At 36.2% G+C, this 25,997-nt stretch overlaps 1 long non-coding RNA gene across 2 annotated transcripts in view; it reads right to left on the bottom strand.

The window, feature by feature from the left end:
- LOC103044506 (uncharacterized) overlaps positions 1-24,782 on the bottom strand; it is a 43,038-nt gene extending 18,256 nt beyond the window's left edge. Inside the window, exons 1-4 of one of the 2 annotated variants that reach the window (XR_454382.4) lie at positions 24,449-24,782; positions 22,047-22,319; positions 15,607-15,662; positions 8,191-10,306 (exon numbers count right to left, since the gene is read on the bottom strand). This is a non-coding gene — a long non-coding RNA (uncharacterized LOC103044506). Of the gene's footprint in view, positions 1-8,190; positions 10,307-15,606; positions 15,663-22,046; positions 22,320-24,448 lie in introns of those variants that run through there. The other variant, XR_002649579.2, reaches the window with a different exon arrangement.
- Between the last annotated feature and the right edge of the window lie 1,215 nt (positions 24,783-25,997).

Below are 25,997 nucleotides of genomic sequence, written 5' to 3'. Positions count from 1 at the left end.
GTTACGCTAGCTGTTGCATTTAAATAATGGAAGTAGAATTACAGTATATTGAAAAAAGAAAACGTTATTGAAAGTTGTCTGTTTCGCCATTGAATCCTATGGGGATGGGTGGGGTTACACAGCTTTCTGCAACCGAACAACAGGGGGCACCCGACCTGTGGTGGCTTTACTTTTGAGAGATGATGCTCTTTCCAGCTATACACAGTCTATGCTCTCATTTTACCACCACCACGCATACCACGCAATGGCTTGGGGCCCCTGGGATCAGGGGGCCCCCTGCTGGCCAAAAGGTTGGCTAAAAAAAAACGAAAAAAAAAAAATGAAATGCATTATTTCTTTTTGTTTGACACCAAAGAGACACCGTACATGCAAGTTAAGCTAGGCGAGGTAGACTAATTACAGTAACTGCTCAATCAAATGAATAGAACATTGGTATTTGTGAAACTGACACCAAAAATAACCATAATTCCTTCTATTTACTTACTTAGAAGTATTTTTTTTCCTCAGTAGCATATTCACTGTGATGTGTGGAGAATAATTTTGCGATATATCGATTATCGCTTAATCGCAGATTTAGAATATCACCATTATCATTAATTTACCACAGCTGAAATGTGCTGGAAAAACAAGGCCTTGAAAGTGCTTGAATTTTACCTTGTAAAAGGTGTATGAAACCATAATATTGCACTTTGCTATAAAAAAAAAAAGAATCCATTTGATCAGGGCCCCCGGAAAAAAAAAAACATATCTTAGCCCCCCAGAACTTCCAAATCCGCCCCTGTAGATGAGGACAAAGCTGATAGCCAGAGTGCTAATGCTAAGGTAGTGATGTAGGATGAGGCCAGTAGCCAGTTTGAAAACTCATAGTCCATTTTGGCGCAGTACAGCAGCCGTACACACAGCTTTAGCAACCATCTCTGGAACCATGGACTGCAAAATAAAGGCCATTACCACTAACTAAAAGGATGCAGGCTGGTACCAGTCTGGCATTTACACGCACACAGACACAGACACACACACACACACACACATGTTCTCCAGTCCATAATATGCTGCATATGCTTTCTCCATCAGCTCTCATATTCCTGCATTACAGTCCACAGCTGCTCTTAAAGAGCATACGGTCACTCAACTGTCATTTATAGACCATCAGGAAAAAAGCCCTTTACAATCGGTGGAGAATCTATTGCATCTAACAACGTCTGATTATTTGACTTTAGAGGCCATTCGTAAAACACAGAAATCAAGGAAATATCTTTCTCCTGACACACTGTTGTATATCTTACCCCACGCACCCCAACCCGCACCCCCACTACACTCCATTTCACTCCACCCGACGGTCCAGATCCAGAAGATCCCAAGCTTTAACTGCACCTTTCTGATGCCTTCAATCACCTAAAATGCCCTTTTGATCAAATCTAATTAAAGGCGAGCAATTACCTGCGCCGAAATTAGCAGCATTTAAATGCGTCCATTTACTTGATTAAAGTTAGATGATGAGAGAGAGAGAGCAAGAGAGAGAGAGAGAGAGAGAGAGAGAGAGAACAAGCGATAGAGAGAGAAAGAGAGAGAGAGAGAGAAGTAAGGTAAACCCATGGCGCTAGAAGAAGTGGAAGGACGCGAGGTGTCAGGTGACCGCAGTGAAGCGCGCTACAAAAAGCCACAGGTAAATAAATGACGAAGGGCTGGCATGTCACTTCCTTGACGGTTGAGCTTGGTTGAGTATCGTGTAAAGCTCAGCCCAGACTCAAATTCTCACTGGCACAGACTCTGGTTACATCATCCACTAACACACACACACACACACACACACACAACCCCCTCTCTCTCTTCCTCTCTTATTCTCACACACGCTCCAGAACCAGAGAGTCAGCACATGGACTCAGTCAGATAATGACTTCATGTGAATCATGTTTGTTAGTTCATGGACAGTAATGACTTATAATTCAGGTTAAAAAAATGTTTAAAATGTTTATATACAATTATATACAATATACCGTATATTGGCCCCTCAAGAATGAGAAGTAGAATGAATTAATTAATTATTTGATAAAGTACATGAAGTCACGTCAAGAGGCTTTTATTGTCATTATATCTGAGTATAGGTACACAGTGTATTAAAATTTGGTTCCTCCTGGAATCATGGTGCAACATAGAGCAACAATACAATGTACAAATCAAAGTGCAAACGTGCAATGAATGTGCAACAAAGAATTATAACACTACAATAAAATACAATAAATACAGCAGACAATTAACAGACAGTTAAAAGACAGTGCAGTACCAATACAGTACAATATAAATGTGAGTGGTGAAAATACATGCTGTGTATTGTAGTAATATTAGGCGTACAATACAAGGTTTGTTTATCACTTTTGAACAACAGTGTAGAAAATCAGTGATCCATAATATAATCACACTAAGGGTGATGTTTTTAAAAGCAGAAAAAAAAGAATCATGAATCAGAGTGTTTAAATTATATTTCAGTTTTGATTATGTTGTATATCCTAATACTTAGCTACTGTATGCATGTAACTGTAAGTAACTAAAGTTGTCAAATGTTTAGTTTGATTTTTTAAATTTTAATTTAAGTTTCTTTCAATACTTTCAGAATTTAAAATTTTAAAATGAGAATAGTAATGTATTAAATAATACATTATATGCTCTAATTCTCCTTTTTTAATGAATATTGTGAAGCCTCAAGTTTTGATCATCAACGTTGGTGCGACTTTGGTGCATTATGTAATTATTACTATTATTAATCTTTGACACATCTACCATCCCATTTATTTGTTTATGAATATATTCATTTGTTTTTACAGCTTTCTGCCTTACTAAATAACCAGTCATAATTTATACATCACAATAGCTAAAAAGATGATCAATGAACTCATAAATAGGATTTTCCGGTACTGGAAGACTTTCAGCAATATTCCAGTTAAAATAAAATGTCCAAATACTGTCAATTAACATGTCATTAAAGAAACAATCAAATATGTAGGAGGTGGTTAAGAAAGTGTAACTGTTTGGAGGTTATTTGGCAGAGAGAGGTTTATTACATTAAACAGAAAAAATCATGGATATGTTACGATAGAAGTTAAGAAGTATAGTAAAGATCTAAATCTAATGCAAACCTATATTCTGATATTGTTGAAACCAAATCATTTTACTTTTACTCAAAGACATTTTGAGATTAAAAATATATATATTTTAACATGTGTATTTTTATTTAAACCAATATAAAATGATAAACCCATAAAAAATCCATAACTGTTGTTTAATTAAAACAGATGAATAATGAATTGTGATTATTTGTTTTGTCTGGAATTCAGGTGTTTCGTTCAGTCCATTTTCCACAGGTTTATAAATTCAAGCACCTAGCCATGCAGTCTGCTTTTCAGTGATCATTCATTTATTTTTATTTAGTTTAGTTAGTCTTAGTTAGTTTTAGTTTAGTTAGTTATTTTTATTTAGTTTGTCTAAAATATTTATTAGCAAAATGTATGAAATTTTTGTTTTATATTTTAATGCTTGAATCATTATTCTGAGTATTTTTAGACTCAATTATCAAATTTAATTAAACATTTTGAATGTGATATAATGTCATTTGAAGCCTGTGAGGAATTCTGCATCTAACATATGAGATTTTAAATTTCTTAAAAAAGAATTCCCTCTATTCTATTTTTGCTTTTTTTAGGAAAATATTGATTATAATTTGATTAGTAATTATATGAGTGTTCTAGGGTGATGAAAAGGGTTTAGTACACTAACAGTGTTCCACACTGGCTGTTCCTGTCTCATGTGTTATTATCATTTCAGGGTTCTAGGAGTTTATGACAATAATTTATTTAATAGTTTATATAATACTGTATACATAACACACATTTCAATGCCTAAACCTCACTTTCATTTAAAAAAAGCAGTTTCTACACTATTTTTTGTAGATTCCCCCATTTTTTTTAGCAAAAACTACTTAAATTTTGTCCTAAAACGATACGGTAACACTGTAACACTGCAATAATTGAGATTTATTGGGCTCGGAGAAGCAAAGTGAAGGCCAGTGCAGGACATATAACCCGGACTCTGTACGATACATGATCACCCAATTAGCAGCTAATGCTCGTACATGAAGTACACCAACTTGCGGTCACCTTTCATTCTCGTTCCCCCATTTCGTAATCAATCTCTCTCTCTCTCTTTCTGCTTCTCTCTCTCTCTCAGTCCTTTATTTTGCCTGACTTAATACAATCTCACCACATCTCTTTACCTCCTTACCAAGGTAAGCACATGGTGGGCAGCTTTGAGACAAACCAGACACCGAGGCCTGACCACCAACCACCAACCAGAGTGGGCAGAAGAATTCAGAGCGAGCCGATGGCGCTGTAAAAAAGAGGGAATGGATAACGCAGGCCTCCGAGCTTCTGTGTGGGCTGCTGTTACTGGCGGAGAAGCAGGTTGCTGTCTTTTATCCCGCTGTGGAGAACAGGACTGCAAAACGTTCCAGAGCGACTGCATCTGCAGCTTCTCACAAATGGCCACTGCACGCTCACAACGACTTAACACAACTCACTGTTCACTAGACTGATAGTGGTAGTGGATAAACTGTGGCTGTCATTAGAAATCCATGCAATTCTTGCTTTCTGTAAAATTTTAAACCATTTAAAAACACCAGCTGTGTGATCAAGTCTCCTGGTGGTCTCCTGGTGGTCTGATGCTGACGTCTACATTGCTTCCAACATCTTGTTGAAGCCACAAAAAGAATTGAGGCTGTTCAAACGACCAAATGTAAGACATCCCCAGTGTTAGTATAGTGTAATAATCATTTTCTACATTTAGACATAAATCTAATGCGAATCCTAATTTCTGATATGGTTAAAAATAAAGAATTTTACTTCGAATTGATGACATTTTAAGATAAATAAATAATTAAAACAATAATCAATTGTGGTATTCAGGTGTTTCATGCAGTTCCATTTTGCAGCAGGTGTATAAAAAAAAAAAAACAAGCACCTAGCCTTGCGCCATCTGCCTTTCAGTTACCATTTAGTTACCATTAAGTCTACTGACTAAAATGTTTACAAGCAAAATGCATGTTAGCAACATTACATTATGTTTTATGTTGGTTTAATAAAAATATACAAGTTAAAAATATTTATCTTTATCTTAAAAAACTTATCTAAATGAGGGTTCGCACTAGGTTTAGGTCTATAGGTAGAAAATGATTATTACACTATACTAACACTGGAAATGTCTTCATTTTGATCAATGTTTGTTTTAAAACAGCCCAAATTCTTTTTGTGGCATTTACAAGACTTTAGATGCTTCCGATATACTCGCCTTTGAACGGCAAAAGAGCTAGCACTTAGCATAGTTAGCAGGTAATGCTAATACTGCTCCAGCAGTGCTAGCCGGGGTTAGCAGCAGGCTACAGTCTGATATACTCGCCTCTGAATGGAAAAAAAAAGGGGTAGTGCTTATCCCTGTTAGTGGCTAATGCTTATACTGCTCCAGTCTTGAGTCTCATACATAAGACGCACTGGATTACAAGGCACACTGGTGATTTTTGGGAAAATTTAAGGATGACTTATAGTGCAAAAAATATGGTATATCCTTTTTGTTTGCTATTTTATATTAACAGATGATAAGTTCCTATATATTTTTTAATGTATGTATAAAATTACCCTTCAGGAGGCAATGACAAAATATTCATTGCTAGAGAGGAATAGATTAACCTCAGTCAGTCAGTCCTGACATATTCCATAATCAGTCATATTTTCATATCTGCTCTCTCTCTCTGTACATTATCTTGCTCTAGCTCGCGTGCTCAGTCTGGAATATGAGTGATTAGACTAAAGGTGAGCCGCGGGTCAGGATCCTCTCTCCGCCGTCATTAATCCTGCCGAAGGGGCTGAATTGATCACATTATTGCGTTAAGAAGCCCCTGATTCGTTATAATCAGCCGTGTATTGGCAGGTTGGCGCTGCAGGGCCGGCCGAGACGTTAGCCGTGCTTTAGCAGCCATAGGTCAGCGAGTCACAGGCCATTTTACAACTCGCAGCCTCCCCTCCTGACCTTTTGATGAGCACTTTACAAAATGGAGGGGCGGCGGAAGGACAAAAGAAAGCGGATGAGAGGGGAGAGGAATGGAGAGATTAGAGGAAAAAAGAAGAGGAAGGCGGAGAATTGGTGAGGTGTTCACTCTATGACCACAGTGCATCATCGTCCAGAATAGCAGAGAATGCCATGAGGATGAGGTCACTTCCTCGGATTCACTGATTTGGTAGACTGTGGGATCCAAACAAGCAATAAGAAGAAAATGACATCAGCACGTTAATCTATTTAAATATTTTGACCAAACTGTATTTTCTGAATTAGATTGTAACAGTTTAAAAGTTTTGAGGTGTATTTCCTTACTTAAGAACCCTTTCAGGAACCTTAGGGTGCTTTCACACTTACAGTAACTGGTTAAAGTATAGGGAGACTCCGCCCACATAGGTGATGTAGACAGGATGTAGATGTTCACTAAACAGGATGTTTGTTCACTAAACTGTAGTGTGGAACCAAAACTAAAAAGATTAAACGCACACAATGTAACAAACACATGAACTCTGGTGTGGACTCTGGTTTAGACGTTGAGCTTCGAAAACACCATCAGATTTGAGTGTAGGTTTACATAGTTAAGGGTTAAGTTGAGGTGTAGTAAGTTAGGGTTATGATTAAGTTGAGGTGTAGTAAGTTAGGTTTAGGGTTAGGTTGAGGTTTAGTAGGTTTTTCTTCACTTTATTTCTTAAAACTGTAATTGGGCTCGAGTGGTCAAGCAGTCTAAAGCGCTGCCACTATGATTGGAAAATTGCTGGTTTGAATGCAGCTTGCCATCCGCTGCCAGAGCCCCGGGAGAGCCCAATTGGTCTGCTTTTTCTGGGTGGGTAGATGGCGGTCTCTCCTCACGTCAATCCAAAGGGTGATGTCGATCAGCACAAGGCGTCTGTGAGCTGATGTATCAGAACCGAGTCGCTGCGCTTTCCTCCGAATGCTACACTGCAATGCTGCATCAGCAACAGTTCAAAAAGAGGCGGTGGCTGACTTCACATGTATCAAAGGAGACATGTGCTAGTCTTCATCCAATTGGCCAGATAAATTTGGAGAATATGAGAGAAAATGACAGAAATAGAATTAAAAAGAGAAAATTGTTTTTTTTGGAATTAATTAAGGTGTGGGTCCACACTTCAATGTTAAAGTCCAATGTTCTAATGTCTATTTTTAGATGAAAAGCATTGTTTACTTGCTTAGTAAAAGTTAAGAAAGCCTTTGGAACCAACTCCATTTGGCATCAATTTTAACAATTTTAAACAGTTAATCATTAAGGTAGAATAAGGCATGGCTTAATAACAGCCCCTGGAGGTTAAGGCTTGAACAGAGACTGATTGTGAACAAGTCAACAGACAACATCACTCCACCGAGAGCGTTCTGTAAAGCCGAGGCATACTTCAGTGATACGAACCATCCTCTTTCTCGTGTTTATGCCCCCCAACCCTATATGGAAACAATTAGTACAGACTAAACAAATTAAAAGGTCTAAGAGGCATCAGCAATCAGAGAGCGAATTAAACACACATCAAATAAAGGCTTGCGGCACAACTATGTTCTGAACTCTAGAGTACGCTGTGCTTTTTGTTTTGTTGTTGTGGACAGATGCTAAAATCACTATTGGAATATACAGCTTTAGGAAAAATTAAGAGACCACTTCAGTTTCTGAATCAGTTTCTCTGATTTTGCTATTTATAGGTATATGTTTAAGTAAAATTAACATTTTGTTCATGTTGTTTTATTCTATACACCACAGACAACATTTCTCCCAAATTCTAAAAAAAGAAGAAAATTGTCATTTAAATCATTTATTTGCAGAAAATCAGAAATGGCTGAAATAACACACACAAAAAAATTCAGAGCTTTCAGACCTCAAATAATGCAAAAAAAACAAAAACAAGGTTATATTCATAAAGTTTTAAGAGTTCAGAAATCAATATTTGGTGAACTCTGGTCTTTAATCACAGTTTTCTTGCATCTTGGCATGTCTTCCTCCACCAGTCTTACACAATACTTTTGTATAACTTTATGCCATTCCTGGTGCAAAAAATCAAGTAGTTCAGTTTGGTTTGATGGCTTGTGATCATCCATCTTCCTCCTGATTATATTCCAGAGGTTTTCAATTTGGTAAAATCAAAGAAATTCCTTTTGTATTGTATAGGCCCCCATTTTATTGTATAGAGTCCCCTTTAAATGCTTTAATATTTAAATATAGAAAAAAAAACATTTTATTATTAAAACATCACTATAAGGGAAGAGAGCGTTACGTACAGTAACTTGCTGGTAGGAAGTTGCTGAAGTGGATTTTACAATATTGCTATCACAAAGACTATCAAAAACATTGGGATGAAACTGGCACTCATCAGGACATGAATAATGTCAGTAGTTCCACTTAATTAATTTAACTAACTAGCATATCAAATTTGTAAACTGTGATATATATTGCACTTAAATAAAACCAAACTTAAATGTACTGTCTGTGTTTATTCACAGACTCAATTTAACCCATAAGAATTTAGACTAATTTCTAAATATTGTATCAGATAAATTGATTGAGAGGATCATTCATGTTATTTTCTAGCTGTGATAAAGAGGACACATCACTGCAAATGTTTTATATATTTATAGATTTCCTATTAAAATTGTTAAAATTGTGATGTAACAGGGCTCCGATTGGCCAGCGGGCTAAGTTCTGCCACTATGACCAGGAGAATTCTGGGTGGGTAGACGGCGCTCTCTGCCCACATCACTACAAAGGGTGATGTCGATCAGCACAAGGCGTCTGTGAGCTGCTGTATTGAAACCGAAAATGCTACTCGGCAATGCTGCATTAGCATCAGTTCGAATAGAGGCGACGGCTGACTTCACATGTATCGGAGGAGGCATGTGCTCATCTTCACCCTCCTGGTGTGTTGGGGCATCACTAGTTATAGGGGGAGTCCTAATGAGTGGGTTATGTAATTAGCCGTGTACATTAGGGACAGAAAATGGGACAAAATTGTGATGTAACATAAAATGTTGTCATGAACATTTGTTATGAAATTGAGTAATTCAGCCTTAGGTTTCGGTATTTAAGTAAAAACACAACAAATCAAATTAAAATTTAGATGTTAAATAAAAGAAGAAGAACAAGTGGATGGATATCATTGTCTCTTACGATTTTCTTTGGCACACTCGTCCATTTGACTGTGACTGTTATGTTCTCTCTCTCTCTCTCTCTCTCTCTCTCACTCTCTCTCTCACTGTGCCTCGCGAGTGTGTTCTGGGTGAAAAACATCTGTATTTAAATCATTCCACTTCCTCAGGCCTGAATAGAATCACTCCGCTCTAAACAACAACAGGAAGTAGGCCATTTTTTCAATAGCTGCACTTAAATATGCGCAAGAATTTCGCGATGCTGCTGCACAGATGCACACGCTGTGAAACGACTTCGGCGCGAGCGCTAAACAACACACTGCTCACACATTTCACAACACCACTTCATTTTATTTAAATATATTAAGACTCACTGATCAACTTGCTCACTGTTTACAGTTCATTTGATTAACTACTGAAATATACCCGGATAGTAGATGCTGCCCATGTGTGTTTAAACAAGATTAATGTAAGATTACGCGAATTTGTTTAGTGTAGGCCCTGTTTATTACATATTAAATTCACTTTTTAAACACTCTTGTATAGAGGCCTGTCACCATAACTATTTTTGTTTGCAGGATCTGAAAGGGTTAAGACAAATAAAGGCCTTTTCTACATAAATAAATGTAAGCCTCTGATCTGTAGATATCCTGTATTACAATACTAAAACAGATCACGTTTAATAACTCTAGAATTCTCTGGATTAAACCTGAATTAAACAGGCTACATATATTGTCTCTCAGCATCTCTAAAGCAGCAGCTGATGTGAAGGACACTGTGTAACTCTCAGTCCACAGAGCAGCAGCGTTACGCTGAGCTGTTTACACAGCCCGTCCAAGCTCTAAATTAATATTTACAGCTCAGCATTAAGACATCGCAGAATTCCCCCTCTGACAAGAGACACGGAGGGTCCCCGGTGGGCCGGGATCGGGATCGGTAGCGTGTACACACACGCGTCTTGTGGTTACTCAAACACTGTAAACTGTGTAACTAAAGCTTTGGGTTGATTCATACACAGTTTACCCTGTCGATAAATCACTGAGTCTCAGTTGGGACCCTGATGACAGACAGCCACAGAATGAAGCTGAGAGAGAGAGAGAGAGAGAGAGAGAGAGAGAGAGAGAGAGAGAAAGAGAGAGAGAGAGCATTAACTAATGAAATTAGTTACATAATATAATAATAATTATTAAAAAATAATGCTGTGCTCATTCAATTCATTAAACGTTTAAAATTAACTGGCCAATGCTCTCAGTGGTGTAGAACACATTTTGTTGATTTTCTACAAGAATAATAAAATAAAAAAATGCATAAAATCAAACATAAATATTGTAAGAAAGTATGCAATTAAACATACAGCTCTGGAAAAAAACATGTAAAGACCACTTCAGTTTCTGATTTTGCTATTTATAGGTTTATGTTTGAGTAAAATGAACATTGTTGTTTAATTCTATAAACTACAGACAACATTTCTCCCAAATTCCAAATAAAAATATTGCAGAAAATAAGATAAATGGCTGAAATACCTAAAAAAAGATGCAGAGCTTTCAGACCTCAAATAATTCAAAGAAAACTTAAAATATTCATAAAGTTTTAAGAGCTCAGAAATCAATGTTTGGTGCAATAACCCTGGTTTTTAATCACAGTTTTCATGCATCTTGGCATGTTCTCCTCCACCAGTCTTACACACTGCTTTTGGATAACTTTATGCCTTTACTCCTGGTGCCAACATTTTAGCAGTTCAGTTTGGTTTGATGGCTTGTGATCATCCATCTTCCTCTTGATAATATTCCAGAGGTTTTCAATTTTTTTATTTTTTGTCTGTATTTGAAGAAAATAAGTTCCTGTTTTGCTTCTTCTCCCCTTTTCTGTCGGCCTTCTTTCTAAACGCTTTTAGACCTGAATTATGTCCCAACTATGGAAAATTATAGGAATTCTGTTTTTTCTTTGTAATGCACACATAATATGTATATTGTAACTATCACTGGCTATCCTCCTATACAATCTAAATCAAAATACATCCAATTAAATATATTTTGTATTCCTAAACATGATAAAAGTGTTCTTATTCACAACAAATTAGTATAAATGAGCTTGTATTACTTTGCCTCATTTGTTCTGTAGTGCTGATATGCCCTAATATCTGAGTTGCTGATTTTTTTTTGTCCAGTGCAGTGGGCGGAGCTAAGCTACTGTTTCATCGGCTGGTTTTATGATCTATTCTGATGGACTACAGCTCCCAATTAGTGTTCTGTGAAACAAAACATTGCAAAATATAAATTACATGATGTCGATTGTAATTGGCGCCGGGTCTGAAAGGGTTAAATCTGTTCTTTAATGTACTCTCTCCACCTGTTCAGTACTGCTGTACTGTCTGTACACTCTCAGCTCCTCTAATCTCTGCTGTACTGCCGCAGTCTGAGTTAAAGGTCAGCCTGGCCGTGTCATGACTGTGCATTTTAGAGCAGAGAGAGGGAGCAGGAGGTCAAACTGCTCAACTGCTTCCCCAATCCCTTCCCAAGATCAATGGTGCTTGACCCAATTCATCACAAGTCTCTCATACGTATAACAGCAATGACATGGCATTTAACAGCTCGCCCCTTTCCGAGCCCCTCCAGCATTAACCCACCTCTCTCTGTTCCTCTCTTTCTATATCTCTCTCTCTTTTAAATATGATGGGCTCTCACACTACTCTTTCCTCCTTCATGTGAGCGTTCACCAGCGAGTGGAACATAAACAGACTAGGATGCTCCTAGACAAACTTTATAAAACAGCTAGTATCATCTTTTCTCTGCTGCTGTAGCTTCAGGTTCATTTGTTTTGTCCGCAGCCACGACTTTGGAGCTTTTCTGCTCACTGGAGATCTGCTCTGATTGGTCAACCTGATTTTAACGCATCAATGCCTCTGAAAGGCGAACACTTTCTGAAAAACAACTTGATGTGTGTTTTTGGTTTGTCCGTAAAACTGGATGCGGTGTGTGAGGGCCTTAAGACTGTGTATTGGCAAAAACTTGGCGATACGATATATATTACGAAGGGTTGCGATTCAGTATATCATAAAAATACCAGTGTTGTGCCAGTTCACAGCTTTTCTGAACTAGTTCAAGTTCAGTTCATACGTGCTCAAAGTGAACAGTTCACATTCAAAGTTCACAATTTTAATTCTGAACTAGTTCAAAATTCAATTCATTTACTTTTTTCGTGAGATATTCAAATAAATATATGTTTTTTCACGTTACAAGCTAGAAATCACTATACGTTCTTTGAAACTGCTCATTGTAGACATTTGCTCATGACACTGCAATTGTGGGTTTCTTACCAGGTGATGAAAATGTTCATAAGGAGAATCGGTGTCTGTCTCTGTGCCATCACTTCCACTAGCCATTTTTTTAAATTGCAGCGCTTTCTCTCACTCTCGTCATTGGTCTCTCTCTCTCTGTATCTCTCTCTCTCTTTCTCTGTATCTCTCTCTCTCTCTCTTTCTCTGTATCTCTCTCTCTGGATCTGTATCTCTCTCTGTATCTCTCTCTCTCTTTCTCTGTATCTCTCTCTCTCTCTCTTTCTCTGTATCTCTCTCTCTGTATCTCTCTCTATGTATCTCTCTCTATGTATCTCTCTCTCTTTCTCTGTATCTCTCTCTCTCTCTGTATCTCTCTCTCTTTCTCTGTATCTCTCTCTCTGTATCTCTCTCTCTCGCCCTCGCGCTCCGCTCTCTCTGCGTCGTTGCTCCTCTCTCTCTTTCTCTCTCTCTCTCTCTCTCTCGCGCTCTCCGCGTAGTTGCCAGTATGTTATTAACTAGCCGACATTCATTTACAGTGATGTCTGCCGTTCATGACACATAATGTGAACTAATTCACATTCAAGTTCTTTATTAAAAAATGGGTTGCGTTCAGTTCAACGTTCACGAAAAAATGAACGTGTTCAATAAACGTGTTCTTTTGAACTCGTTCACCCACAACACTGAAAAATACTGTAAGTAATGTGATATTAAACAAGAGCAATTTTCACCAACCACTTTTCTGGATTCTCTAGTGATGCCACCAACACCAGGAGGGTGAGACTAGCACTTGCCTCCTCCGATACATGTGTAGGCAATACCACCTCAATACATATATATAAGTGCAACAAGTTGGTTCCTGTGGTGCCTGTGCTGACTGAAGAATGTGGGAAAAGAGCGCCATCCACCAATTAGAAAGAGCAAGTAAAAGCAAAACTTTTTACACTATCATAACAGTCTCCTTTAACAATAGAACACAACACTGCCCTCTAGTGTTTGGGGTTTAAACACAACATACAATAAACCACTGTCTGGCACCGTTACATCTTTGCATGTAAACCAATATTAAATTAAATGATGTAAAATGGAAAATTGATACAGTATTACAGAAAAATAAAATATTGTGATACTTGAATACATCAATATTTTTTAACACTCTTAATACTCTTTATAGGCCACTTACACCTCCTTGCTTATTCAAGCCCTTACAAGCACTTACTGCTGTCTGAGCTTAGCATGCCCACCTGCGGCCTTATGTATGGTGACGCTTGGTCCCAAAAAAAGTCAAAGCCAGTAGGAATATGAACTTAGAAACATCTAGAGCAGCACATCAGTGTCTTATCATGTATTATAACCTAACAACTTTCACAAAATTAAATAAAAAAAGAAATGTAATCAGTTTAAAAGTTTTTTTGATTAATCATTTCCTATAAAATCATCTGATGTGAGAGATTTATGTGGTTATGCGGCAGACTATAAAGGGCTTACAAAACAGCCACAACCTAAATATCTAAAGAAAATTATATTATATTATATTATATTACATTATATTATATTATATTATAAACTGACATACAGTATAAGCTTTTTATTACATTTACACTTTGTAAATCTTGTACTCTAATGCTAATGCTATAATGAACTTAATTGTTTTCGGTTTTATGTGTGGTAGAATTTAAAATTTGAAATATTAATTCTTCAAAATAGTTAAAATTTAAATAATTTAAAGTAAATGTATTAAAAATAACTTGTTCATGTACTTTAGTTTAATTTATACTACCTATTATACTACTATTAGTTAAATAAATATTAGTGTAAAAAGTAGCGTAAAAGGAAGCACTGATGTTACAAGTAATCCTTCAGGGTTTTGGAAAGTTTTTTTTTCCGTTGCCAGTCGTTTAATTTTTGCATATTTGATGCAGATTTGCAAATTCAGGATGACTCCTGAGGCCAGCGTGGACATAAACGTTGCAGAGATAATTACCCACTGTTATGAGACGAGAGCCTGAGCTCACAATTAGTCATCAACCACTTCCTGCAGAGACAAATACCACAGCAAAACATTCAGACCAAGCTTTAAACTGGCCTGGTGGCTCATGTAGGAGTTACGCCATGTGGTGAATAAATAATTATAATCTCACACTGAGGGAAAACACCTTGATAGGAAACTCTGGTGAATGGTGGAAATATATACAAAATATTATATTACAAATTTTCCTATTGTACATACTATATAGTGGAATATAATTAAGAGGAAGATGAATGATCACAGACATCAAAAGAAGCTGACCTGCTTGAAATTGTGCACCAGCAGTGGCATAAAGTTATCCAAAAGCAGTGTGTAAGACTGGTGGAGGAGAACATGATGCCAAGATGTACGAAAACTGTGATTAAAAAACCAGGGTTATTCCACCAAATATTAATTTCTGAACTCTTAAAACTTTATGAATATGAACTTGTTTTCTTGGCATTATTTGAGGTCTAAAAGATCCATTTCTTAATTTTTCTGCAAATAAATGCTCTTAATGACAATATTTTTATTTGGAATTTGGGAGAAACGTAGTCCGTAGTTTATAGAATAAAACAACAATGTTCATTTTACTTAAACATATACCTATAAATAGCAAAACCAAAGAAAAGAGATACTGATTCAGAAACTGAAATGGTATCTTAATTTTTTCCATATATATATATATATATATATATATATATATATATATATATATTTAAGCTAGATAATACCCAGGTAATGAGGTAAATAATGGTGTGTATTCAGTGTGTGTTCAACCACTACCTCATTTCACACAGCTGTGTGTGTAGTGTAGTGTGTGTGTGTGTGTAAAGAGAGATAGCGGAGGCTCTGATAAAGCTATAACTCACCCGTCTCTTGGTCAGAGAGGCCGAGAGCATTTGATCCAGTGTTGGGTCCATGACTCAGTGACCGGCCATGAGACACACACACACACACACACACACACACACACAAACCATGTGAAATTGGTAGTGGGTGAAAACACACTGAAACGTGCCATGCATGGGAACAGTGACTGAAAATGCAAACACACACACACACACACACACACACACAGACTTTAAAGGACTGAACTCACCGGAAAAGAACTGTGCCAGACATCAATGACTTCAGTGTGTCTGTATCTAAGGAAGACTGATACCAACACACAACGCACACACACACATACGCAGACACACACACACACACACACACACACACACACACACACACACACACACACACACTATAATGGGCACAGTAATAAACATATGTAAAGAGTACTACTCAATAATAATTGTATTAATAATGATTGTAACTAACAAAATAAGAGCATTATAAATGTGCTTAGCTGAGTAAATAAACACTTAGCAAACTACACCTAACATTTTAACAGTACTGTACTGTATGTGTGTGTTTGTTTTTTGTTTGTACACATAGGTGCTATTAAAACCATCTACAGTACGTCTACAATACATGTAAAAAATCCAGATCAAATAAGAGGCCACTTAAAAATGATGAGTTTCTTTGATTTTACCAAATTGAAAACCTCTGGAATATAATCAAGAGGAAGATTGATGATCACACGTCATCAAACCAAGCTGAGCTGCATACATTTTTTGCACCAGGAGTAAAGGCATAAAGTTATCCAAAACAGTGTGTAAGACTGGTGGAGGAGAACATGCCAAGATGCATGAAAACTGTGATTAAAAACCAGGCTTATTCCACAAAATATTGATTTCTGAACTCTTAAAACTTTAAGAATATAAACTTGTTTTCTTTGTATTATTTGAGGTCTGAAAGCTCTGCATCTTTTTTGTTATTTCAGCCATTTTTTTTCTGCAAATAAATGCTCTAAATGACATTTTTTTTTTATTTGAAATCTGGGAGAAATGTTGTCTGTAGTTTATAGAATACAACAACAATGTTAATTTTACTCAAACAAATAAACATATAAATAGCAAAATCAGAGAAACTGATTCAGAAACTGAAGTGATCTCTTTATTTTATCCATAGCTGTATATAAATATATGGACGTTTATAAATGCAGAATCTGTACACTTATGTAGTATGTGTGAAACTGAGAACAGCATCGAGCAATAAAAGTAATTCAAATAAAAGTGGCAGGAAAAAAAGTCATTATTCTCTTTCTGTGGCTAAGGATGAGATTACATTGGATTAGAGGAATTTTTGCATTGCAAATGAAAGCCGGCCAAATCAATAAACTGCGTTCAACTCAATATACAAACTAATTAAGTGGTAATATAATCAAGGCAGAATAAGGTAGGGGGGGTGCGGCTCTTTTAAAGAGGTGGGGGGGGGGGGCGAGAAAAATCCAATCAAAGCTTTTTATGTTAAAGATAAAATCTCGAACGATCTCTCTTTGTACAAATGATGACCCAGGCTTTGTGCTGGTTTAATAGAGGAGCCTTGTCTTAAGAGGTTGCATTCAATGTGCATATTCTAATCAATATGAATTACATAGGCTCTTATCTATGGCATCGTCTCCAGACAGCTAAACTAATTAATGTTTTATCGAGTGTTTTAACTCAATTATTTTCCAAAGTCACAGAAAGGCATAGAGAAATGTTCGGCTTTGTGGGGCGAGGGCCTGGCTGTTCTTCAGCGCCGCTTCAATAAGCATTAAGCTTCCTGAATAACAGCTTCAACACTTAGCTGGAGCTGATTAGCTCGGGCTAATGCAAATCTGCGCTACTTAATGAAATATACTGCTGAGAATATGATGAGAAACACGGTGAATGTGGATACTTTTGGTGGCATCGTTTGATATAAGTGTAATATACATTGTTTAATACTTTAGAAGGTAAAACTTTGCTTTAATGAATGAATTTATTATTAAATCTATTTTAAATAGACCTTAGTTACAAACAGTGGCTATTTTCTATTATTATTATTATTATTATTGCATGTAAAAAAGAATCGTTTGATAAGTGTAATATACATCGTTTGAAAACTTTAGAAGATAAAATTTTGCTTTAATTAATTAATTTATTATTAAATCAATTTTAAATAGACCTTAAATAGAACAAATAGTGGCTATTTTTTATTATTTTATTATTGTATGTGAGAAAAGCATAGCTAAAAATACTGTTTAAAATGTTGGAGGTGATCCACCGGGGCCTAAAAAAACCTCCCACACACATAGCTAGCACCTACACACACACACACTCACACACACACACTCAGCCACAGTTTCCCCTTCCTTTCCTCGTTCCCCTCTCCCCTGATTCATTCTGACTGATGGCTCATTTTCTAATGTTAATGTCCGTCCGTGTTTGTGTGTGTTTCTTCTGATGCTAATGCCTTTGCGTGTTCTAATGCTAATGCCCCGTGTGTGTGTGTGTGCGTGCGTGGGTGTGCACAGGCTCTAATGCTAATGCCTGCATGTGTGTGTGTGTGTGTGGCTGTGTGCGTCGCTGGGCTGTGTCTAATGCTCTGTGACAGCGGGAGCTGATCGCTTTCAGTAAAGATTTGATATGTGGCATGAATGTGGTGATGCTCAATAGCCTTATTAATGACGCTTATCACTCTGACACCCATAGCCCTCCTACAAACACTCATTCATAAAATCCCCGCTGCACACATTCACCACCCAGCAGTGTGTTCAGCTGCCAGACCGGGGAAAAAACACACACACGCATACACACCCACATAACATAAATCCAGTAAGTTCAGTTCAGTTGGACGCTCACATTTTTTTTGCGTATTGTCTATATATTTAATTACATTTAAACTTGTTTATTCATTCTTGTTTGTGTATCGTATGTATTTTGTAAGTCTTGCAATTTATGTAATTTTTAATATTTTAAAAATTACACTGTACTGCAATTAAGTTTTGCACTCATCCATTCAAATCTAAGACCCTGTGTCTGTCTGTCTGTCTGTCTATCTACCATATAATTTGACATTTTATTATAACTATATAATAGCACTGTGATGCACAATATCACTGTAGGTTTACGCATTTCACATGTACTTTGTACTACAAATACAAAATAAGAAAATGTTAAGACAGTGTGGAAAATCTTAACCTTTAAGACAACATTTTCTCTAGGGATGTTCATGTTTCCACAGCCATGTCTGTTCTTCAAAAATTGCCTGCATAGTCATAATCTTCATTAAAAGAGAAAGTAAAAACATGTAATAACTAATAACTTTTCATTATTACTGCAAATGGGTTAAAATATTCAGTGGGTTATCATTCAGGGCATTCAGGGTTACTCCCATTTCATTAATTTATGCCAAGATTTCTTATCCTATCAACTGCTCCTGGGTCTCAGCCCAGGACCCACATTTTCCCATGGTCATTAAGCCGAAACCACTTTTATAGAATACAAACCAAACAAATGTATTTACAAAAATAGCCCCCAAAAAACAATTTAAAAATATGAAAACTGCACAAATTAGATATTTCACGTATGCATATCTCTGCATTCAGAGTAAAACAGTAAGACACTCCCTCTGCCTCGTTTTTCCCCTGTATAAAAAATGAGTACAAAACCAGATGAGCATTAATTATTTTAATTTGAAATGTTTAAATGCCTATATGATTTGCAGTTTGGCAAGCCTGACTTCATCAAGTTCGTCAACTCTCTGAGTAAATTACAGAGAGAGAGAGAGAGTGTGTGTGTGTGTGTGTGTGTGTGTGTGTGTGTGTTTGTCTGTGTGTGTGTGTGTGTGTGTGTGTGAGATCTGATGTGTCATGTAGCAGCTGTACAGGATGCCAGTCCCCTGACACTAAAAGGTGTCAACACAACTCCTGCATTTAAAATTCAGATTTCACATTCTGGGCATATGTCGATAGTGCAGTCACATCCGCACTGCGAGAGTGGCCCTTCTCTACACTCTACAATCTGTTCATTTACACCACAACATTGTTCTCTCTCTCTCTCTCTCTCTCTCTCTCCCTCTGTCCTTTTATAGTTATTTTATTTTGTTATGATCACATTAATGATTATATTATGTTTTATTTTGAGTGCCTTTATAAATGAAGGGACATAAAGTAACACTTTATTTTAAGGAACACAAATTAGGCGCTTATTAATGTCTTATTATTTGTTTAATAAAGCCTTAATTAGACATTTGTTTATGATTTATTCACTACGTATTAGGCTTTATTCTGTGTTATTAAGTGTTATTGGTGCTTAATTAGGATAGGGGTCTGTGATTGATTCAATATTTATTCACTGATTTTTCGTGTCTAATTGGTGATGAGCAGAACCTCACTTTAGAATATGGTGCACATCTTGGTCTGTTAGTGACTTATTAAATTAACCCCTTATTAACTCAATAAACTCCAGCACCGCCATAACCTTACCAAACTCACATAGATCAAACTGCTGCCAATTATAATAACACTAATAACATGTAGAATTAGCTGATAGTTAACGCTTAATAATCTGCTTAACAAACAGGGTGCTAACATAACTGTTTATTGTGCACTATAAGAACAAATACAGCCATTATTAATCATTTCCACATAACGGACCCCTAATTAAGCACCAAAAACACTTACACAGAATAAAGCCTAATACGTAGTGAATAAATCATATACAAATGTCTAATTAAGGCTTTATTAAGCAAATAATAAGACATTAATAAGCGCCTAATTTGTGTTCCTTAAAATAAAGTGTTACCGGACATAAGTCTAAATAAAGGACATTTAAGTTTGTATTGTAAAAAGTGGAAGCATGTACAGTTTAGCGTTAGCATTTAGCCTCACCTTCCTAAAGTGACCATTGTATTTTAAAATCCAAAATGCTACAAATAAGGACATGACTTACTGGTTAAAATATGATTTGCAGTATTTATAGCACTCAGCATGGCGTCTATTAACAGATAAAGTAATGCCATTTAACCAAAGGTAGTGATTTGAACCTTCTGTAACTCCTGGTGGCATTGCAAACATTCATTTTATAGAGGTGGCACCAAGCTATAATTAAATTGCTATGGAATCATAAAGCTGCAGAACTGAACTGATACACTATAAAGACAGAAGTAGGTCAAAGCACAAGTAAGTTCTTTTGTTCGAATTCCACAAGAATATATATGATTTGTGAGTGTCAGGGAGCTGCTATTAACCGCTTCTATTATGTTCATTTTTCAGTACCGACAATAGTGTGTTAATTTAATAGTAATAATAATTAAAATAGTGGGTTAATTTGACCCGGTGCATGTTTAAAGCTCCACTAGGTAGGATTGAGATTTTGTGCTCGTGGGCTCCCCCTACAGTTGTAGAGTGTAATAAATGTTTCAGGCAGATTAGTTTCTCTTTCTCGTTTTCTGGCTTTTACAGACATATTCGGTCTCTTTCCAGCTTCTGCCAGAGTGTCTGTATGTTAGTTTGTAAAGAATGAACCAGTAGTCCTTGTAGAACTGTTAGAACTAAAGGTAAGCAGGAAAGCAGGTCGCAGTTCTCACGCGCGTTGGTCGCGGCCGCCTCGGAAAAATTACAGAGTCTGGTTTGAGCTCTGAGGAGCTCCGGCACAGACACGAGAGCACCGCTATTCCTCCTATTACACCTCAATGCAGCGCTGCAGTGAGTTTCAAGCTGTAATTATACTTCTTTAATAAGATCAAAAATCAAGGAAATCCTACCTTGTGCTGCTTTAATTATCCACAAGTTGTCTGAAACCCCCCAAAAATCCTTACAAGCAGTTTGAATATTACATCACAACTCCATTACTAATTATTATTATTAATAATACTAATTATTATTCTATCAATATTTAGTACAATAGTGTTTCTTACCTCTAACAGGTAATGCTTCAAATAGGATAATTCACTCGTTTTGCATAACAAAAAAATACATATTCCAATTTTTTTTTAATATTTCGTTACTTTATTACTTTTAAAATACCAACGAATAAAACAATAGTTTTACATTAAACATTGAAACATAACATTGCAAATTTTAGTTTTTTTTGCAAATATGTGAGATGAACCTTTTTCATTATATATGTTGATTACACTGATTTCAGCAGGCAGAAGAAGTTTCTTATTGGAAAAAAAAACACTTTTAACTATTTTTCCTAGATATTTAAACTATACAACGGGTCAAATTGACCCGGGACATAACAGGAGGGTTAATATAAAAGTGAATCACAGTAATCACAGAAGAAGTGGGATGTCTGTGTTGCATGATGGAAGACAGTACTTCCTGTTTAACTTCGGACTTTGGTTTAACTTTGAAATCCTTTCCAAACACTTCAAAAAGTCAGTGTACATATACTGAATCAGGATTAATTTTTTTTTTTGATTATGAAATTTGAGCATTTTTACATTTTGTTTATAGCTGTTTTTTATGTTGTTTCTGACAGACTCTTCAATAAAGTCTTTTCAATTTTAATGAAGAGTGAGCAACGTTTGAGGTTCATGGTTTTGGTTTGTCATTTTCATGTATCAAGAGTTAAAAAAAAAGAGTTTCCATTTTTAGAATGACTTTAGATTTGTGTAGCTTTTGAGATTCGTCAGTAAGAGAAAGAAAAGAAAAAGACAGAGAGAGAGAGAGAGAGACACCTTTTGTAGATTTTTCATCCAGCGCTGTCACCATTTCCCAGTCACAGTCCACGAATCACACCAGTGGTGGCCATGCTTCCCAGCGATAGTGTGTATCTCTGTATGTGTGTGTGTGTGTGTGTGTTGTGTGAATGTAGCAATCGTACTGGTCTGTAGTGAAGGCAGTTTAATGCCAAAAACCTGTTTTTTGTCATATAACCGCAGGGTATATGATTAACTCACATTAGAGTGGGCCGTTGCTGACGGTTACCACCACTGCCTTGTTTGGTGGCCCTGTAGAAAAAAATAAAAAAGGCCCATGGTTAGTTACAGTGTGGTCCACCCACCAGCTTTCAAACACACACACATACACACACTTTTGAGAATTCATTTTAAAGTAAATAAACACATTGTTACATACATAGAGGATCATTTACATACACTTCATACAGCAGTGTGTAAGACAGAGAAACTGATTCAGAATCTGAAGTGTTCTAGAGTGGTTTCTAGAGCTGAATTTATAGGGGTGTTTTTTGTCATATCCACAGTGCTTCCTGGTTTAGATGAATAATTCTTTCAAGTGGTTATATAACAAAAAAAGTGTTACTGCTAAGTTTTTAAGGTGTTTTTTTATATAATATAAATATTTCATCATGATAACCTCATCATTTCCTGTCCACCCTGTTATCTTGGGATAAAACCACTCCTTTAAGAAAGTAATTTTGATCTTTGAACTTTTATACTGTTCTTTTCTTTTCAAGGTACTAAAAAAACTTGCTGAACTTTCAGCAATTAATAATTGAATATTTAACTTAATATTTATTATATTGTTCCCACTTTTAGTTGAGTTAAAGCTTTAATTATGGTTAATATCTTGAAACAAGCCCATTGTGAACATTACAAAGTTTGCAACTTTATGCAAGTACCCCTCGCTGCAGAACCACAAGTCCAGGGGGTGGGGCTGGATCTGATCCAACTCTTCCTACGTCGTGTTTTCATTGGTCTGAAGCAGATCGGACTCTTCCCCATCCGAGTCAAGTAAACAATCACGAACGGGGAAGAGGAGAAAGAAAAAATATAAATAACAATCTGGCAGTAACAACATCCTCATTCTATACTCTCAGTGTACTGGGCATTTTTCCAAGCTCTTTGGAAAATTATACATCGTTACACTCTTTTTATAGAACTCTGTTTTTTGTTCGCCATTTTGATTGTGTATTAATATCTGTAATAATAAATGAACATGGTAGCTGGTAGATAAGACACTCATTGGCATCCTTTATTTTAATTATTTATTTTTTATTTTGTCTTTAGGCCCTTTTTATTAAAGATAAAAAATGAAATAGTTAATATTTATATAGGAAATGTACAGCATTTTATTATGTTTGTAATCACAGACATGTTCCTTCTTTTAAATCTGTATTGTGTGATTTAAATGTGCTACGTAGCAAATAACATTTTCCAGGATTTATTTGATAAGATAAAAGTCCTGGTCGGGAAACGTAAGCGACACGTGTTAAGTTTAACGACGAATTGAAATGCGATGACTTAAAACCAATGAAAAGAAGATATGGGTGGTCAGGAGGGCAGGCTCCACCCCTTGGATCAGATCCAGCCCCACCCCCTGGACTTGTGGTTCTGCAGCGAGGGGTATCTCACTTTATGTCAACAGGGTTTTTATTTTATTTGGGTTAAAGTGAAGACCTATAAAGTCTGCTTTGTTTTTTTGCAAAATCATTAATTTTGGCCTAACAAAAAAAAAAAAAAAAAAAAAAAAAAAAAAAAAAAAATATATATATATATATATATATATATATATATATATTTTTTTTTTTTTTTTAAATGATGTTAGGTCCACCTGTGTTAAAACACCCTCAGCTGATCAGTTCCTTATAATAATGTCCTTAATAATAAAAATGTGACTTTATGCAAATTAAATAGCTTTCCAAGATGGCTACCTTCACTAAACTAACGTCAATGATTAAGGCTATAGGCTATAAATATATCGCATAGTTTTTAAGTCTGCATTTTAGCATGCAAAATAGCCATAAAAAAACGTCTTTACATGCTCTACAATCTGTGGCTTTTAAACTGTTAACATTAATGTGAAATATTGATGTTCAATCTATTTATTTTTTTTAAGAATTTGAATTAAGTTGTTTCTGGTTGGTTCTACTGCTTGACTGTATGATGAACGATTCTCTTAAACTCTTACAGCCATAAGAACTGTCTTATATTTTTATTTTTGTTTCCTAAAAATTTCAAAGTCAAATTTAAAGTGTTCTGACAACTTTTTTTTTTTTACATTATAAGAGCCAAAAGGCGCAGTGCTTTTATAATGACACGCATCTAAAATTACTAAGACAAGTAGACAAACATGCACACACACACAAAAACACACAGTAACACATCCAGACACTCACCAAGAGCAACAACAGCAGTAACAGCAAGCACAGACGGTTTGAAAAAAGAGAAATCCTCCCGCTCTGCTTTTTAGAGCAGCTGTATCAACTGCATTCTTGCCGTTTAACTGTCTCTCAGTTGGTGTTTTCACATTCGGCTGCGTTTTACAGCTCCGCTATCACCGCGAGGACACTGCCAACACAACTCTTCTTAAAGCACTCGGGCCAAGCATTCCTCTTTACAGTTACTCAGGGTTGCCCGGCCTGGTCGAGGATTCCTCCACTTTTTCTCCACTGCCTAATTACGGCCGAGCCCAGCCTGAATGGAGCTGAGGAGGCAGAGAGCTAATTAAACGGCTCTTGTGGAGCGCCCTCACACGCATTCACACTGTATGATTCATTAGTGCCTACCAGGAAGAAAAAGAGGGGATGAAAATAAAGCGATAGAATGCTTTAGGAAAGTTGAGCCTAGTTTGGCTGTTGCTATGTATGTGTGTGTGTGTGTGTGTGTGTGTGAAAGATAGTGAAAGATATGCTTTATAAAACATTGAGCTCACTGGTCTGCTTCAGCTGCCAGATGACGGAGTTTACCATTTAAACTCCTTAAATGAATGAATCTTAAAGGGGCATTTCACCATAAAATTTTAATTGCAACATAAACATGTTAATACAGGTTTTTCACAACTAGTCTTAGGGTTTTCAGTTCGGTCTGAACCAAACAAACCAGGCTTCAGAGTTCACACCAAGGTACACACCAATGTTTTTGTTACATTATAAACCCAATTTTAAACCCACATAACATAACGTGCTGGAGGCAGGATGCAAACGGAAGTTTGGTTTTATGTTTTTGACATTACAAAAAGGAAAAGAAAAAAAAGAACTAAGACAAAGAAATAAGCACTAAGACTGTAAAGCAAATACTATAAAACAAATGACTAATAAGTCTTAACTAAAAAAAGAAGTGAAATGAACAAACAAAGAATCAAAACCAAACTAAAGAAAACAAAGCAGAACAAAATAAAAAAACACAAAAAACACAAGAAAGACACAAGCTAAGGTATGACAGCATGAAGCAGAATAACTAAAATTTAAAAGCATTCCTTTTATTTCTCTTTATAAATAAGTGTTAATCTACAGTTACAGTAGATACAGAAGTCACCAGCATAAGCATTTGCTCTAATACTACTGCGTCACGCACCTGCACATAAAGGATTTCTTCTTCTATTGTTTAACGGGTGATGATAGTCTGCCTCAACTTCCTGTAATTGTTCTAAAGTTCAAACTTTCCAGAAAAGTTTTATCAGACTGCAGACAAACCACAGAAACTTTCACATATGCGTTTTAGTTTTAGAGTATAGTGAGAGTTTCAGACCAAACAAGGAATGTGTGAAAGCATCTTAAACATAGTCTAGGTCTGGATCAATCAAACCACAGTCCAGTTTTTTTCTGCAGTGTGAAAAAACATACAGGTCTTTCATATCGAGTTTTAGGGTTTTCAGTTTGGTTTTGACATTTTTTTTTTAGTCAAACCAATTACCATTAACATTAGTCGTTAACCGTGCTATTATCG

Source organism: Astyanax mexicanus, chromosome 23 (genome assembly GCF_023375975.1).
Source record: "Astyanax mexicanus isolate ESR-SI-001 chromosome 23, AstMex3_surface, whole genome shotgun sequence".
Lineage (NCBI taxonomy): Eukaryota > Metazoa > Chordata > Actinopteri > Characiformes > Acestrorhamphidae > Astyanax > Astyanax mexicanus.
The sequence above is the reverse complement of the archived record's forward strand: the minus strand, read 5'-3'. Positions and strand labels throughout refer to the sequence as shown.